At 35.5% G+C, this 10,741-nt stretch overlaps 1 long non-coding RNA gene across 1 annotated transcript; it reads left to right on the top strand.

Annotated features, from left to right (window-relative positions):
* The first annotated feature begins 2,352 nt into the window (after positions 1 to 2,352).
* LOC147007200 (uncharacterized) lies at positions 2,353 to 3,975 on the top strand. Its single transcript, XR_015054351.1, has 3 exons — positions 2,353 to 3,117; positions 3,214 to 3,372; positions 3,638 to 3,975. It is a non-coding gene; the product is annotated as an uncharacterized LOC147007200 (long non-coding RNA).
* Positions 3,976 to 10,741: the final 6,766 nt, after the last annotated feature.

Raw genomic sequence — 10,741 nt, 5'->3', positions numbered from 1 at the left:
TATATATATAATATATATATATATATATATATATATATATATATAATATAATGTATATGCATATATATACATACATATATATATATGTAACATATATATAATATACATATATATGCATATATATATATACTATATATATATACTATCCTCCTCATATATGTGTATGTGTATATATATAATGTATATATATATATATATATATACATATATATAATATATCTATATATATATATATATATCTATACATATATATATATGCATATATATATATATCACTATCATATATATATATATCTCATATATATATATTATATATATATATATATATATATATATATATGTAGGGGAAGAATACTGGTTCTGGCTCTGCTACATGTAAATGAATGGGATTTTCAGCCATGAAATTTTTCTTTTTTTCCCCTAAGAAAAAAATATCTGCAACCCAAGTATATTTATTTGTCTCCCTTTTAACCTGGAGCCTGGTGTTGGCTTAGTTGTTAGGGTGGCGGCAGGATCCCAAGGGTCCTGAGTTCAAATCCCGTTGGCTGCTGAATTAACACCCAGGGGTTTGACTCAGCCTGCCATCCTTCCGAGGTCTGCAGAAATGAGGTGCCAGTGTACTGGTCCCGGTGTATGCCCCGGTTGGAATGGGTGTACCATATCCCTGTGTGTCGTAAGGCGACCAGGGTTGGTGTCAGGAAGGGCATCCGGCCATAAAACATTGCCTCAAGAAAAGCCAAACCCCTGCACAGCAGGGAAAAATGGCTGTAAAAGCAGTCATTTTTTATTTCCCCTTTAACCTAGGGGCTCTCTATTCAAATAGCCCATACAACAAGATAAAGATTTGTTAAAGGTGATTCTAAAGAAATATCGACGCCTAAGCCCCGGGGCTACTCTCTATTCAAATAACCCATACAACAAGATAAAGATTTGTTAAAGGTGATTCGAAAGAGAAATATCTGAACGTCTAAGCCTCGGGACACTCTTTATCAAATAACCGATGCATATTGTTTAGCTCACTCATTGAACCTATAAACATTTGTTCATTTTCAAATTCCTTCAATATTTAATTTTCTTTGCACAATAAATCCCCATCTAAAATGGCAGAAAAACAAAACATTTGAATCTTTATATTTTTGAAGATACCCCTTTTGTGCCATTACGAAATGATAAACTTCTCTTAATGATCTCATCTGGCCACACACCTTGAGTTGCAGATCATTTTTGTACATAAACCATGCCAGAAAAAAGTTTTGTTTCAAATGTTTTCAGTTCATAGGCGTGAAAATAGAGTGTTTTTTTGACACGGCCGTGCTGTGAATAGGGAAGTGGTTTTGGACTGTCATGCTGTGAAAAATGGGGCTATTCTGTGAGACAAGGTCTCGTGTTTATATTTTATCTCAGAACACGAACTGAAAACATTTGAATCAAAACTTTTAATAATATTATGTCAAAAACATTTGCAACTGTCAGGCGGCCCCGATATCATTAAGAAAACATTTCCTGTACCAATGATTAAGCAATCTCCTCATCGTTGCTTTATAAGCGGTTCGCCAGACAAAGTTTCTTTGACAGGATTTCATTTTTACAACTGAGGCATGGACGATATTTCTTCCGATGAGCTTCAACAGCCCACTACAGAGTTGGTAGTTTGTGTATGCTTTTCTCTTTGAACGATGAAGCAAATGATTATTAATTAAATCATGATAATTCTGATATATATATATATATATTTTTTTCCCTGACAACAGAACTGGAAGAAATTGAGTTCACATATCACGACGTGGTTCATGAAATTAATACTCTTATTGAAGAGATCAATGATTTAGAAGAGAATTGAAAGACATTTTCAATGGTGAAGTCTTGTACGTCCTCTCATCTCGAAGAGTCCTGACAATGGTGAGACACCGTGTGTGTGCCTCTCTCTCTGTCTGTCTTACCTACCTCTCTCTGCTCTTATTGAAGAGGCCAATGATTTATAATGACTGGTCTCTGATCTCAGATAATTAAACCAATGGTGAGGCACGTGTGTGTGTGTCTATGTGTGTGTGTATGTGTGTGTGTGTGCGTGTGTGTGTGTGTGTGTGTGTGTTGCTTTCCCTGTCTGTCTCTTCATCTATACCCTTGACTTATTTTTTTTTTTTCCTTTTCTCAGCACAACATCAGCTGTTGAAGCAATCTTGTACAACACATGATTTTCTGGAGGTAAATATTTCTGAATTATTATTAATATCACTCGTACAACACATGATTTTCTGGAGGTAAATATTTCTGAATTATTATTAATATCACTCTCTCTTTAGAATGTCGCCTTATGTTGGTTGCATCATTAGTTTGGACGTGGTTTTCAAATAACCCATACAACAAGATAAAGATTTGTTAAAGGTGATTCGAAAGAAATATCTGAAACGCCTAAGCCCCGGGACACTCTTTATCAAATAACCAATGCATATTGTTTAGCTCACTCATTGAACCTATAAACATTTGTTCATTTTCAAATTCCTTCAATAGTTTAATTTTCTTTGCACAATAATCCCCATCTAAAATATTGAAAAACAAAACATTTGAATCTTTATATTTTTTAAGATACCCCTTTTGTGCCATTACGAAATGATAAACTTCTCTTAATGATCTCATCTGGCCACCGCCCGAGTTGCAAATCATTTTTGTACATAAACCATGCCAGAAAAAAGTTTTGTTTCAAATGTTTTCAGTTCATGCCGTGAAAATGAGGAAGTGTTTTTTTGACACGGCCGTGCTGTGTGAATGAGGAAGTGGTTTTGGACTGTCATGCTGTGAAAAAATAGGAACTATTCTGTGAGACAAGGTCTCGTGTTTATATTTTATCTCAGAACACGAACTGAAAACATTTGAATCAAAACTTTTATGGCGTGGTTTATGTCCAAAAACGATTTGCAACTCGGGCGGTGGCCAGATGAGATCATTAAGAGAAGCTTGTCATTTCCTGTGCCCACACCCAATGATTAAGCAATCTCCTCATCGTTGCTTTATAAGCGGTTCGCCAGACAAAGTTTCTGCCAGACGGGATTTTCATTTTTACAACTGAGGCATGGACGATATTTCTTCCGATGAAGCCAACAGCCCACTACAGAGTTGGTAAGTTTGTGTATGCTTTTCTCTTTGAACGATGAAGCAAATGATTATTAATTAAATCATGATAATTCTGATATATATATATTTTTTCCCTGACAGGGCATTGGAAGAAATTGAGTTCACATATCACGACGTGGTTCATGAAATTAATACTCTTATTGAAGAGATCAATGATTTTCGAAGAGAATTGAAAGACATTTTCAATGAGTGGCATGAAGTCTTATCACGTCCTCTCATCTCGAAGGAATTAAACCAATGGTGAGACACGTGTGTGTGCCTCTCTCTCTGTCTGTCTTTCTACCTACCTCTCTCTGCTCTTATTGAAGAGGCCAATGATTTATAATGACTGGTCTCTGATCTCGAATGAATTAAACCAATGGTGAGGCACGTGTGTGTGTGTCTATGTGTGTGTCTATGTGTGTGTGTATGTGTGTGTGTGTGCGTGTGTGTGTGTGTGTGTGTGTGTTGCTTTCCCTGTCTGTCTCTTCATCTATACCCTTGACTTATTTTTTTTTTTTTTCAGCACTATCGCACAACATCAGCTGTTGAAGCAATCTTGTACAACACATGATTTTCTGGAGGTAAATATTTCTGAATTATTATTAATATCACTCGTACAACACATGATTTTCTGGAGGTAAATATTTCTGAATTATTATTATCACTCTCTCTTTAGAATGTCGCCTTATGTTGGTTGCATCATTAGTTTGGACGTGGTTTTGTCAGTACACTGGAATTCATTTTATTGACCTTGAAAGGATGACAGGCTCCTGGTGTGTTAATTCAGTGGTCAACGAGGCTTATTCATATTACCATGTAATTATCTTTATAGAACCTAATTATTATCCACTTTTTGTTTCAAAACAGAATATGGTGTCTGAGTTTCGAAATCACAAGGCATCTGAAGAAGATTGCTGGGAAAGATTGTACATTCTCGCAAATGAATATTTAATATTTTCAATATTAATAAATTATATTTGTTTTGTTTACAATTACTTGATTCTTAATTACAAGAAAAGAATAAAGAAGATGTAAAGGAGGGGTGGGGGGAGCGCTCCCCCAATGACCAATGACCCCCTCATCACACCCTCCTCCCCTCCCCGTGTGAGTGTGGGGAAGGTTGGGGGGTGGGATGAGGGAGGTGGTAGGTCAAAGGTGGGGGCGCACAGGGGGGGATGAGGGGGTGGGGCTTGTGTGGGCGGGGCTTCGGTGGGGGGCTTGTGTGGGTGGGGTGTGTGTGGGAGGGACTTGTGTGGGCGGGGTGTGTGTGTGTGGGTGGGGCTTGTGTGGGTGGGGCTTGTGTGGGCGGGGGTTTATGTGGGTGGAGCTTGTGTGGGAGGGGTTTATGTGTGTGGAGTTTTTGTGTGGAGCTTGTGTAGGCAGGGCTTATGTGGGAGGGGTTTATGTGGGCAGGGTTTATATGGGCAGGGGTTTATGTGGGTGGAGCTTGTGTGGGAGGGGTGAATGTGGATGAGGCTTATGTGGATAAATGGATGGGTGGAGAGATGGGGGGATGGGTGGATGAGTGGAGCTTGTGTGGATGGGTGGATAATTTTTTAATTAAATAAACATGTTGTGTGTGTGGGGAACTAATTAACTAATCACTAATTATGTGAATATGATGAATATGGGTGGAGCTTGTGTGGGGTTTGTGTGTGTGGAGCTTGTGTGGAGCTTGTGTGGGGTTTGTGTGGGGTTTGTGTGGGCAGGGCTTCGGTGGGAGGGGCGTGTGTGGGCGGAGTCAAAAAGGGGCGGAGTCAAAAATTTCAATTTATTGGAGCTTGTGGGGGGGTGTGTGGTGGGGTTTGTGTGGGGTTTGTGTGGGCGGGGCTTGTGTGGGCGGGGGCTTGTGTGGGTGGAGCCAAAAGGGGCGGAGTCAAAAATTTCAATTTATCTTTGTATTTTGTAATTCCTGTGAATAAAATGAACCTAAAATCTCTTCCCCTTCCAAATCATATATCTTATAAGTCCAAGGAACCGTATCTATTACATCAACAATTTTAAAAAGCTCGTTGGTCCATCTTTTCGTATAACCTTTTTCAAAATGAGATTTCCACCGATATATTCTTACGATATCACCAACTTTGAACTTAGGTTTTCTGACGTTAATCTCTTTTTCATATTTTAATTTTGTAAATGTTTCTGATGGTTTCATATTTGTTGCCGTGTGAATCGTGTCATTATACTTATCCACAATATCCTGAATAAAAGATGACCATTGTTGTGAACCGAGTTGTGTGAATTTTTTATATAGTCTCTCTTTTAAGGTACGATTAAAACGTTCAACAACAACTGCCTTCCCTTCATTAAAGGTACTGTATAATGTAATACTGTTATTTTTTAGAAAATTCATAAATGTCTTGTGATAAAACTCTCTACCCTCATCAGTCCACAATTTTTTAGGTTTTCTCTTACTTTTATTAAATATCTGTTGAAAAGCTAACATAAGAGTATTACCTGTTTTGTTTTTTAAAGGGACAACCCACACATATCTACTCCTCAAATCAATAACGGTTAAAGCATACTTGGACGATAAGAAATATCGTCCATCATTATTGAGTTCAATCAAATCAGCAGACCAGATATAATCAACTTCCTTGGAATAAACTTTCCTTCTCTGAAACTTTGTGAATATTGGTTTATGTAATTCATCAGCTAATTGCTCTTCAGTCTTAATGGCATCATTAGAGCCTATAAGTTTTTTGAATTTCCAAGTCCAAGTTTCAATTTAGCACTGATCATCTTCTTCACAATGAACCGATCAACTTTTTCTCTCAAGGTTGGATTTTGTATCAGAGACAAATTATACAACATTTCTCTATCGGCTTCATGCTTTTCTTGCAACGTTGTGGTATTCCCATAATCAATATCGTGTCTCATGCACACTTCATCAACTCTATTGATAGGCTTACTCCAGGATTTAGGATTGTCTGCCTCATCTAATCTTTTATCCAAGTTTGTGCCTGGGCCACAGAAAGAATACCCTGGAAGATGTAATTCCCCTGGTATTCCAGTAGTTGTAAATTTACTTCCTGATAAAAACTTTTGGATATCTCCTCCTAGTTTGTGTTGGGAGATAAATTGATTTTTTTGAACCACACACCGAACATATACCTTTTTGTATAACCCTGTTATTTTTACTTTTAATATATGAAATATTTTTAGTATTAGTTTTCTTTTACATTTGAGACAATAACTCATTTATTTATGAGAAAAATTCCTGCAGAGTGCAAAAACCTTTTTAGTTTCCAACATGCACATTTGAATCTTAATTTTTAAAACATAAAGAATCCTTAGAAATGCCTTCACTCTCTCCTCCATTTATTTAAGAAAAAAAAAATGAAAAACTTGAATTAAAATCCATATCTTGTCGATGCTAATAGTCTTGTCGAAAGTATTGCAAATAGACTTGTCAATTCTTTCTTTTCCTCCTCGGTGGGTTGAGTTATTTTCTGTAATACCCTTAATCTTTTTTTAATCTCACTGGTTTCCATATTTTGATATTTATTTTGTCTCGCTCTTTCCTCCCTCTCCTCCTTCTCTCTCTTCTCTTTTTCCTCCTTCTCTTTCTTCTCCCTCTCCTCCCTCTCCTTCTCTTTCTTCTCCCTCTCCTCCCTCTCTCTCTTCTCTCTCTCCTCCCTCTCTCTCTTCTCTCTTTCCTCCCTCTCTCTCTTCTCCCTCTCCTCCTTCTCTCTCTTCTCTTTTTCCTCCTTCTCTTTCTTCTCCCTCTTCTCCTTTTCCTCCTCTTCCCTCTCTTCTTCAACTCCTTCCTCATCCCTTACTATCCTTGAATCGCTTACACCCCATAGAATATTATACATATATTCATCAGGATTTCTTGTTATTCCTGTATCCAAAATAATTTTTTTTACAACAGGAAACCAATAAAATTTCTTTTGAATTTCTAAAAGAGCCTTACCTTTTCTTAACTTTATAATTTTTTCATTATTTAACATTCTAATTAAATCTAAAGTTGTCGGTTTATCAACATCAGCATAATGCTAATCTTTTATTGAAAATACCTCATTCTTATGTTGTAGAACATATTTATTAAAATACCGAATACCCTTTTCTTGAAGGTATGCTTGGACACAGAAATGATAATTTTCTTGAAGCCTTCTTGCTGTCATTTATGTATTAGAAATATATGTTAGAACAATATTATGGCACGAAACACCTCCCCATCTTCCCATAGTTAAATCATTTTGTATTTCCTTACTTATTATATATAATCCTGTTTTTTCTGTTTTCATGAGATAAACAAGGGCAAAACCATTATTATATTTACCCTTATTAAATTCTTTTATTTGTTGTTTACTAATCGTAGCCCCACAAAACTCATTCTCGATACCAAGTGGATAATATTCTTCCTTACGAGACTGATTTAATTGTTCCAGGTCTTCGAGGTTAATTTTAAATGACCAATTATACCCTAAATCATTCATATCATACCCCCATTGTTCTATTCTCATACAAACGATACGCCCTTCTTTATAAAAATTTATTTTAATTCGAACTGTGAATTCTGTATGACCTGGAGATAATATCAACACTTCTGTATCTTTGGAATACACGGCTGTTTTATTTAAGGATATATATTGTGATAAATCGCTTAATCTCACCAAGTCATTCGCGTCAGTCGGGCTTGGATAATTTTTTAATTTATAAGCATTTTTCATGTTAATATTTTTGGTTATATTATATTTATGTCGTTCAGCCTGTGCCTTTGTGTAATAATTTGATAAATCAATATCCAGTTCTTGAGATACACCAAAGATAGAACCATCTTTACCAACATAAGTCATTTATATTAGATTAAAAATAATATCATAAAATTTTTTATTTTTGTTGAGTTGAAATAACACATATAGGCATAATTGGCCACAACACTTGGAATTTAATTCTTGGACTTGAAATGTTTGATAAACACCATTCTGTAAGAATTTTATGACTTCAACAGGTGGTGGAAGACCAAAACTATCAAAATAATATTTGTCTTGACTATTAAAAATACAAACCCAATGAGAACCGTTCCCATTATTATCTTCTAAGTTCATAATAATATTCTTTGTATGTTTCGGCACATTTGTTAATTCATCTCTCATACAAATAACCACATTATGAATTTTTAATTTCTTACAATATTTGACAAGTTGTAAATTTGATGTTGTATTCTTTCCAAATTCTTTCAACCACTCATCAATGCTCATTTATTTATTAGAAAGATATAATCCATTACCTCTTTTCGTTAATTTTACACCTGCTTGTGCTATAGAAGAAAGCATATCTCCAACTAGCAATCTCGCTTTATCAGGCAGACCTTCAAGTTTTTCAGCAAAATCGACAATTACACCACTTCCACTAATTTGTTTCTCCAACTCTTTGTTATGTCTTTCCAATTCTTTTTGAGCCTGGAGTTGAGCCTTCCTTTCGTTGGCAGTTTTCACCGCTGTTGAAATACCACCCGTCAATGCTCCAACCGCACTTAAACCAGCAAATAAAGGAATTAGAAATGGGAGAAATCCTCCACTCGTCTCTCTTATTGAATATTTTTTCAACATTGGTTTTGTCATTTTAATTTTAAGTGAGCCAGTGTCATTCAAGATTTTAACCTGTTCTCTTGTGAGAAAAACATCAATTCTTACTGCTCCTTTTCTCTGAATTGTATTAACGTTAATCGTACAAGGCTTTTGATTTTGAACACAAGATGATAGTTTATGAAGATTGATTTGATTAACATATACCCCAGTTGGTACTTTGCCACTCATTTATTTAACAAAAAATTATGTGAGACTAATCATCACACCATTATCTGTATTAATCTGCAATTCTGTTTCTTCCAAAAGCAAACAATATGTATCAACTTCTTCACTCTCTCCTCTTTCAATGTATAGGGAAGTATCCACTGGATTAGACTTTATAGTTTCCTTTTGAGCGCTCAGGTCAAACGCATAGATTGTATACAAACTTTTAAATGCTGTCATATCCAAAATAGGTTCTTTATTTCCATTACTTTCACACACCTTTTGGTAAGACTTGTATGCTTCAGCAAAATCATTTTTTTCCCAATTAATTTCCAATCTATCTCGTGGGTAAAATGTTCCATCTAGAGAAACGCGAAGTTGTTTCACCTTAGCATTATCACTCAATGCATTATTCTTATCAGTCGCAGTATCACCATCTGGCTTTTTAAAAATGATCCACAGATATCGTGGCTTTCCTTCCAGAACACCCAAATTCCACGTGTAAGTAGTTTGATTGAGTTTAACGTGTTGACATCTTCTTTTGAGGTATGATACAATGAGTGGTTTCTTTGAGTTAAGTCTTCGATTCAACATCTCTTCTGTTTTAAGATTAGGAGTATATTCACTGATATACCAACTCATTTCCTCAATTACAAATTTATTCTGATCACCAAAAGCACTACCAACACCAAAAAGCAATCGATTTTCATTATCATTCCTTTGTAGTTGAAATCTAATTTTAAGGCCATACAGAACTTTATCATGATCACAAAATCCAAATATACCTTTAAGAGGAACTGCCACAGTAAAACTATTTTCTGCTTTTGTATCATCATTATACATTCCTTTCCTTTGAGTATACCCAGGGTCTGTGTTTGTTCCCGTTGACATATCAGGAATAAAACCTTCGACAGACCCCTTTCCCATTCTATCACTGAATGTATAGAGTGTAAATTTTATCATTTCAGATACAGCAGAGACATAATCAACCGCTTCAACTTCTTGTGTTCCAATATACAAACGCACACTATCAAACATTTTCCAGAAGAAATCATTTACAAGTGTAGCGTTTGTGTTATTCCCAGCCTTAGTGAATTTAAATTTACACAACAAGAAACTTTCGGAGAGATTCAAATAGGTTTGTTGATTATTTATTTCAAAACTTTTTGTACCATTCGTATTCCAGTCTGTTCCAGTTATTGCATTTACCTTGAAGTAATCTTCTTTTTTAGTGGAGTTTGAGATAATAATAGTATCATCCAAATCATAGATACTATCAATTGCTTCCATACTTGTATTTATTTAGGAAAAAAAAGATGTTAAAACTTTTGAAACCCTGATCCAAGTATTTGAATTATTTTCTGTCGTTCTTGGGGGACAACTGAGTTTTGCCTTTCTTAATTTCTTTTATTGCTTGTAATTTATGAGATTCCTTCTGGGCATCTTTTATACTCTTTACAGCACCTGCAACATTTCCCACAGCAGAAGCAGTTGAACCAATTAGATCTTTATGTTTAAGAATAGTTGAACCAATACCCATGAGAGTATCAATTATCCCATCTCCTCTAAATTGATGCCCAACACCCCTTTGTCTCTTAGGTTTATAGTATCCTCTACCAAGATACATACCTTCACCCTTGTAGTATGGGGAAAGGAACATCCCATCCCCTGTAATTATTTTATATTTTCCCAACTCGTGTTTCCTCACAATAACCATCGTATTTATTTATTGGAAAACTTCACGTAGGTGAATTCTGATGGATATAACTTCTCCATTAAAAGAAATCACACGATTATCTTGGTCGGTTATCCTAAAATTTACTCTGTGTATGGTTTTTCCTGACACAGGTAGATAAACCAAATTTTTGGGTTCCATATTGAAT

This window comes from Eptatretus burgeri, unplaced genomic scaffold (genome assembly GCF_056783735.1).
Source record: "Eptatretus burgeri isolate ZD-2024b unplaced genomic scaffold, Ebu_testis_v1 Ebu_testis_scaffold_468, whole genome shotgun sequence".
Lineage (NCBI taxonomy): Eukaryota > Metazoa > Chordata > Myxini > Myxiniformes > Myxinidae > Eptatretus > Eptatretus burgeri.
Note: the sequence above shows the minus strand (reverse complement) of the source record. Positions and strands in the feature narration are given on the sequence as shown.